The 7,557-nt window shown below is 43.9% G+C and overlaps 1 protein-coding gene across 4 annotated transcripts in view; it reads left to right on the forward strand.

Moving 5' to 3' along the window:
• PPARGC1B (PPARG coactivator 1 beta) overlaps positions 1–7,557 on the forward strand; it is a 101,389-nt gene that overhangs the window by 14,420 nt on the left and 79,412 nt on the right. The gene's annotated exons all lie outside the window — the stretch shown is intronic.

Raw genomic sequence — 7,557 nt, forward strand, 5'->3', positions numbered from 1 at the left:
ATGTAGGATTTGTGGCCCCCCCAAGTCCACCTGGTCAAGAAGGGATAGTTTTTGAAATAGGCCCCTTAGCCATTCATGTCTGTGCCTTGTCTAAACTAAGTTCCCAGGATTATCTCTGTAGAGCAACAGATCCCCAGTCTTTCTGGAGTTGCAACATCCTCCTATTGTGTGATTTTGCAATAGTTGCAACTCCTCCAAGAAAGTATGACTTCCACTGATTCCTCTGCGAGCGTTAGGGAAGTGGAAATCTTTTTGAGAATTTTGCGGCTGCCCTGGAGATGAGTGGAACGCCATGGTGAAAACATTGAACCTGGGAGTCTGGAAGAAGGGCATGGGTTCAGGTTCCTCTTTGCTGTGTGACCTTGGACAAGTCAGGCCCCTCTCTGGGCCCGAGTTTCCTCATCTGTCCTATCTCTGCCATGCTGTGACTCATGATTTTTCTATAAGGGGGCTGTCTTGCTTTTGTAAATTCTGCTTGGGGGGCAGAACCGCGAAGTTCTGGAAAAAGAGGGAAAAGGTTAGTTAGTTACTAGGGACAGATGGAGCTAGGGAACTGTCACATCCCAGACAGGCAACTGAATTTCCCTACAGCCAGCCGGCAAAGCCAGTTGCAGGTTCTTAACCCTGGTCGCATCCTCTTTCCTAGTGACAGGTGCTGACTTCTCTTTGAACTGCAAATTGGAAGGGATGTGTCATGGGATCATGTGCCTTAAACGAGTGGGTTTAGAAGGAGGAGAAGGAAGAGGAGGAAGTCCAGGCAGGAGAATCCCCGATTTCCAACCTCCCCAGTGAATCACGGAACATTTGGCTAAGTCACTCATGGGGGTGGAAAAAGATTGGGTGAAAATCAGGAACTTCAAAATCCTCTACAGCTAGATTCTATCTAAAATTGATGTCTTCCTTTTCCCCACAGTCCTGTTTTATCCATTTTGAATCATTTTTTGTAATGTGTCAAACTGCCTTTCGGTTCTCTTCTCTATTTCAGTTAAAAAATATTTAACAGGGGAGGGAAGGTGTTGGTGAATTCTCAGATACCCTGGGGGTCCTCGCTCTCCGTCTTGGGTGCTCTTTGAGGGCCAGGAAGGCCATTCGTGGGCCCTGGCCCTTGGTGTCTCTCATGCAGAGCTGCTGCTGGCTCAACCATGAGGTCTGCAATTATTTAAAGAAAGCTCACATCAAGTGGAAAAACAGCAACCGTACTGACCATGTGGCAATTCAGTAGGCAATTCAACACCAGAGCTACCCAACTCCCTCCGGCCCTCACCAGCTGCTGCATTTTGCAGTCGGGTGGATTAGGTGGCGACAGGACTGACGGGCAGGGCCAGGTGCACGCGGCGGGTGCCCGTGCAGGCGGCCTGGTCCTGCTTCAGCCTGGAGGACAGGATCTGCCTACATCCAGGGTGAGCTCTGCTCTGAGCCTTACAGAAAAGTTAAAAATTTTAAAACAACTTGGTTGGATTATAAGGGAAGCTAAAAATTATGGAATTTAAAACAAAAAATTTATATTGTTACAACTCAGACATATGTTTCATTGTTCCATGGTTCACCATTGACCTCAAAGTGTTTTGGAGAAATAATTGTCTTAAATTTCTTTTTTCATTTTATATTTTGGTTGGTTGTTCGACAATAGAATATATGTTTAAGTTAATATTAAAAATATTTTTAATAAAACAAATTTAATAATTTAAAAAATTTCCAATGTTAGGAACTAACTTGTCAGAGAAAGTGAGACCACTCCCGTCTTGTAACCCTTTCCCCTCAAGAAACAACTCTTAGCAGTTTGGTGTATTTAAATGCCTTTCGACAGAATATCTGATTATCTGGGTTTTTAAAAAAATTTTATATAAATTGTATTTTTTTTTGTTACAAAAGTGGCAAGTGTTAATTTATTGAAATTTGAGACTACAATTAGGTAAAAGGAAAAAAAATTCCAACACCTAGAAATAACCAGTCAAAAGCAGTGCGTTTTTTTGTTTGTTTTTTTTTCTTTTTCTTTTAAGTAATGTAGGTTCCACCTCCAGCTAAGCTTCCCTTCTTGGGCACACTTTTCCTGCCTCCCAGCAGTTATTTATGGGCTGATTTCTGCTGGTGACCTTGAGAGGGAGAGAGTCTAGACTCTAGACTGGGGTTAACTGTTGCCTACCATGTGACCTCTTCTAGCCCCTCTTCTTCCTTCATAAAGTGGGAATGACCCCTTCATTGCTGTGAGAATACAGGTACCATGGATTTCAAAGCTATTTGCAAGTTGTAGGGTCATAAACAGTTATAAGGTCACCAGTGTTATGACTTCACCAGCTTGCACCCGCCACAGTAACTGCTGCTGTTTTAACTCAGTATTTGGCTTGGAAATATCTGATTACCTCCAAGTATTTCACATGACCAATTGCCATTATACCCCAAGATTTAATCACTCCCAAGGTCTGGCTTTTATTCCACACACTGTCTACCATATCCATCTGTATATATGTTTGTTAATATGTACAGAGCAAGATAAACACCCTTGCTGGTAGAGAAGGCATTCAAACCCAGGATTCCTGATTTAGACTCTTAGGCTGTTTGAAGTGTTAACTGATCCCTCTTGTGATTCAGGCTTCAAATGGAGCAGACCCAAGGGGAAGAGATTGTATGTGTTTCTGTGGGTGGGGGTGGGGGTGTCACACATAGCACGCTCCAGGAAGATATAGCTACCTAACAAGTTAATTTTCATACTGGTTTCAACATACAGCATTGTTCAATGGACAAGAGACAATAGACTTGCTTTTGTATTTATTTTGAAAATGTAATATGTGATCCTGCTTGAAAAATTGTAAAAGTAATAAATGGAAGTCATCTTTGTCCTTTGGTATTCCTATCTGCAGAACAACCCTGCTACCAATTCTAACATGCTCTTCAGAGATAAACCTTGCAAACACCAGCATATATATGGTCTAACTTCCTGATTCCACTTTTTGCACAAATGGTAGCAAGCTAAGAACATTGCTGTGCAACTTGCTTTTTTCCACTTAATAATTTATCTTAAAGATCATGATGTACCATTATGCAAAGAAAGAACTACTACATTTTTTTTGGCTTGACTCTAGTTTGTTTAACCAGCCCTCTGTTGGAGATTTAGGTTATTTCTAATTTAGTGCTGCTACTAGTCTGCAGTGAACATCTCTGACTGTCAATTTGTATGTGTATAAGTAGATGTGTAGAGTAAATACCACGGAGGGGAATTGCCCAGTGAAAGGGTGTGTGCATTTAAAATTTTGATGAATATTGCCACATTCCCCTTCGTGGAACTCTATTGGTATTATATTCCAACAGAAATGAATAAGAAATGCTTGTTTCCTCACACCTTTACCAACACAGTGTGGTATTAAACTTTTTTGATCTTTGTCATCTGGTGTCTCTGGAGTTTTAATTTGCAGTCTTTCTCAAATGGTTAGGAGTCACTGGTTTCTCTAAAGAACGTCTATTGTGCTGTTGATTGTTTTCTTATCGATTTGTATGGGTGGGCTTGTTTTCCCCAACCTTCCCTCACAGCACCCTGGGACTTTCTCAGGCTCCGCCCTCCCTTCTGGCAGCCTGGGTTGGAGGAGGAAGCCCACTGGATTAGGGTAGAGATTTAGATCCTGGTCCTGCCACCTACTTGACAATTCAATAACTCTTGAGTCAGTCTCTCCCACTCTGAAAGGTGAGGATGTTAGTTTAATAGCAGGGTTGTTGGATAGATGAGATAATCAATGGGAAAATGCTTTATAAACTATAGAAAACTGTAGAAACATCACATTAATATTTACTTAGTTTCAAATGAGTGATAAGATTTTAGATTCCTAAAACTTTAGAGCCTAATCATCTTGGTTAAACAGGTGAGCAAAGTGAGGCCCAGAGAAAATGGACTTGCCAGAGTCCTATGTCAGGGCTGGCCTGACTGGCAACGGGGTCCTCAGTTGTCTTGCTATGTAGTAGAATTGATTTTTATAGTAAATTATCCCAGCTTCTATGACAGCCTTTCTCTATCATGGGAATGCTGTGTGGCCATATCCCAAGAGTCTGTACTTTAGAACTGAAAAATACCTAGGTTGGAGTCCCAGTTCTGCCAGCTGTTAGCTGCAGACTCTCCACCTGGTGACTTTACCTTTTGGGTCACAGTCACCTTTCCTGTAAAGTGCAGAGGGCTGTTGAAAAGGTTTCTGTAACCACAGTGGTTCCCCATTTGGCACATGGTGGGGCTTGGTTAATGGTGTCATACTTACTGTTTGGCTTTGCAGGAGGCATGGCTGCCTGTGGTCAGTGAGCCAGGCACTGGCGTCTGACACCCTGGGTTCAAGGCCTTGCCCTGCCCTCCCTTGCTGGTTGGGCATCTTACTTCACCTCTGAGTTAATGATAGGAGTCCTGGACACACAAGGATGATTTGAAGAACCAGTGGACTTTGTATATAAAGTGCTCACTGTGTAGGAGACAATTAATAAAAAATAAGTTACTGAAAAGACACTTATGGAAGTGACTATTATGTGCTGGCACTGGTCCAGATGCTGGGGATTTAGTGCAAAAGAAGCAGAAGCCCTGGCCTTGGAGAGCGTATGTCCTAGTTTATTGTTGTTTTATGTTTATTGTTGCTCTCTTGGTCATAGGAATGGCAGCATAGTCGTCTGGCCAGCATTAGGTCCTGATGTAGATTTTGTTTGGCCTCTACCTAGAAACTCTAGAATACATACTCTGAGGAACTTTAGGGATTTGTCCTGCCCCTATAGATTCTGCAGATCACTTCCTGTAACCTCAGGGAACTTGACTCAGCCAGCCCGCTTCCCTTGACCTCCCACAAGCCATGGGGGCCTCATCTGCTGACCTGTGAGCAGAGTGGATCAGAGCTTTCTTGACTGGGGCCCACAGCCTTAAGGTCCAGTGCCTTGTTTGACATGCCACTGAGACTGGATCTGGCTTGGCCTGGATCTCCCTGGTTCATTCATTGTTCTGCCAAGGGGCGTTTCCCTCTCATCCAACTCATATTTAATGCACATTTCCTGCTTAGACCTGGGGACACAGCAGTGAGCTAGACTCAGTCCTGCCGATGGCAAGCTGGCATAAGGAGACAGAAAATAAACAAGATGATTGCAGCTAGTGATAAGCCCCGAGAAGAGAATCAATAAGATAAGGACATGTGATGGGAATCGAGGGGGGAAGTCAAGCCACATTAGAAGGGGTGGTCTGGAAGCCCCTCTGAGGTATTCATGCTGAGGCCTGAGAAATCAGAAAGGAAGCAACCTTTTGGAGGAAAGGGGTTCTAGGCAGTGGGGACAGCAAGGGCAAAGTCCATTAGTGGTTGAGCATGTCATTTTCACAAAATATACCCAACTTATGCAAACTGGATTCAAGGGAGGCTATGTAGAGACCCGGGTGTTTGAGCATCTTTTTGGAGCAGGTGATATGCTAGTTATAAATCAGAGCAGGCCCCACCAGAGGGGATTGCTAAGTGAGCCTGGGTGAAGTGAGTGAATAAATGCATTTTAGGCCATTGCTTGAGCTACATTATCTCTTTGAAATAAGTAAAATCTTCAAGATCTTTGTAAGTTGCAGAATTGAGGACTTCCCCGAGTTCAGAATAGCTCTGGCAGGCTGTCCTAACAGATGAGGACTTCCAGATTGGCTCTCCAGCTAATGGTGTCAGCATCCACAGCCACCATGGACACAAAGTCAATTTCCACCCTTAGATCTGCGATTTAACGCCTGGCTGCTCAGGTAGCTGCAGAGAGTGGAGGTCAGTGGGGCTAATTGGGTGGCTTAACAAGAGAGAGGTTCTTAGAATTGGAATAGCTGGGCCCAAGGCAGGGTCAGGATGCAGATAAACCAGGAAGGATAGACTAGTCGGCTAGGCCTGGAGGAGGCAGGGAGGCCCAGCCAGAGGGAGACGCTGGTCAGAGCTATAGTGACATAGATTAATGTGGAGGCCTTGGACTCCCACGGACACCGCTGCCCAGGTGGGCAGTGTGGGGCATTTTCTGGCCTGGATTAATCTCTCCTAGCAACAACCTGGGTGATGGGGACCTTTTCTCCTTCCCTCCCCCTTAAACCATGACGGTTGCCCCCTATCCCACACATAGTACCACATGATGGCCATGTGAAGGTACAGCGTACAGTGGTAAAGCTAAAAGGTCGCTTGGCCATCTCATATCCCACTGTGAGGTGGACTCTGGCTGGGTAACCTGCCTTTGGGGCAAGTCCAGGCTCTTACCTTGTTCTAGGTCAGAATTCACTTACTCATCCATTCACTCATTCACTCATTCACCTAATCAATCATACTATCTTTTCGATTGTTCATTTATTCAACAAATATTTATTGAGCCACGGTTCATGCCAGGCTCTCTGTTGAGTGCAAGGGACACAGTCAACAGAACAGAGCATCTCGCTGTGCATTACACACATCACCAGTACTGTTGTGAGACATACTTCAAAAGACAAGTACTAGGACCTGGCTGGGGGAGCCAAATCCACGTGGGATCTCCAGGGTGGTCATGTGTCAGGGCAGGTGCCACCTTTTGAGATCCGGGGTTGTATTTGAGAGCTCATTGTCAAGGGATTCAAAGGTGACCGCAGGCCAGCTCTGCCAATGTACTTGATCCTAACTTCCAGGCTCTGGTGGCATTTTGTGGGGTCATAGCCTGCTTTAAAAAAAAAAAAAAATTCAACAAATATTTAATAGTTATAAATTTTTCACATTTTTTAGTTTTAAAGCACATATAATTGATTAAAGAATTGGCCATTTTATATAGTCGCAATTCCTCTGATTCACATCAGAGTAGCTTCTGCTTTGTTTTTTAAATATAAAACAAAAATTTATTAAAATATTTTTTATAAAAGAATTAAATCTTTATTGAAGAAAATTAAAGAAATCGATATACCCTCCAAAAGGAAATAAAAAACACCCGTACTTTTACCATTCTTCCCATAATACATTTTTCCTTTTGAAACAAATCAGATCTTTGTGACTTTTTCACTTAGCATTATATTGGATAATAGGTCTTTATTAAAGTCTCATCAATCTTTATTAAGGTTTATAAAGGGTCTTTTCCATGGTCTTTTCCATTTTTTAACTCACTGTTTTGTTGGCAGCAGATAATGTTCCTCATGGATGTAGCTTGAGATCCTGTTTTTTTGTGGTTTGGTCTCTCCTAGAGAGCTCGTTGGGTTGTATTCATAATCTCAGGCAAGTAATTGACTCCCATTTGCCTCTATATTTATTTGTAAAAATGGGAAATAACTACCTCTCTCTTGGAGTGGATGTTTGGGGTTAGCCAGCAGATGGGCCCAGTGCCTGGAGATGCCATAACGATAGCTGCTACCTTGGAGCAGGGAGTGGGAGGTGGTGCTGCCACCATTCCTGATCTGGTGGCCGGGAGCTGGAGACGCTGAGGGTTTAGTTGCCGGTCTTACACGGCTACTGACCTGAGTGGAACTTTAGCAGCATATAAATGAAAGTCAGGCAGCGCCCCAGACGGGGTGGGCTGGTTCAGCGCGAAGGTGGCAGCGCCCCAGACGGGGTGGGCTGGTTCAGCGCGAAGGTGGCAGCGCCCCAG

This window comes from Pteropus vampyrus, unplaced genomic scaffold, assembly GCF_000151845.1.
Source record: "Pteropus vampyrus isolate Shadow unplaced genomic scaffold, Pvam_2.0 Scaffold185, whole genome shotgun sequence".
In the NCBI taxonomy this organism is placed as follows: domain Eukaryota; kingdom Metazoa; phylum Chordata; class Mammalia; order Chiroptera; family Pteropodidae; genus Pteropus; species Pteropus vampyrus.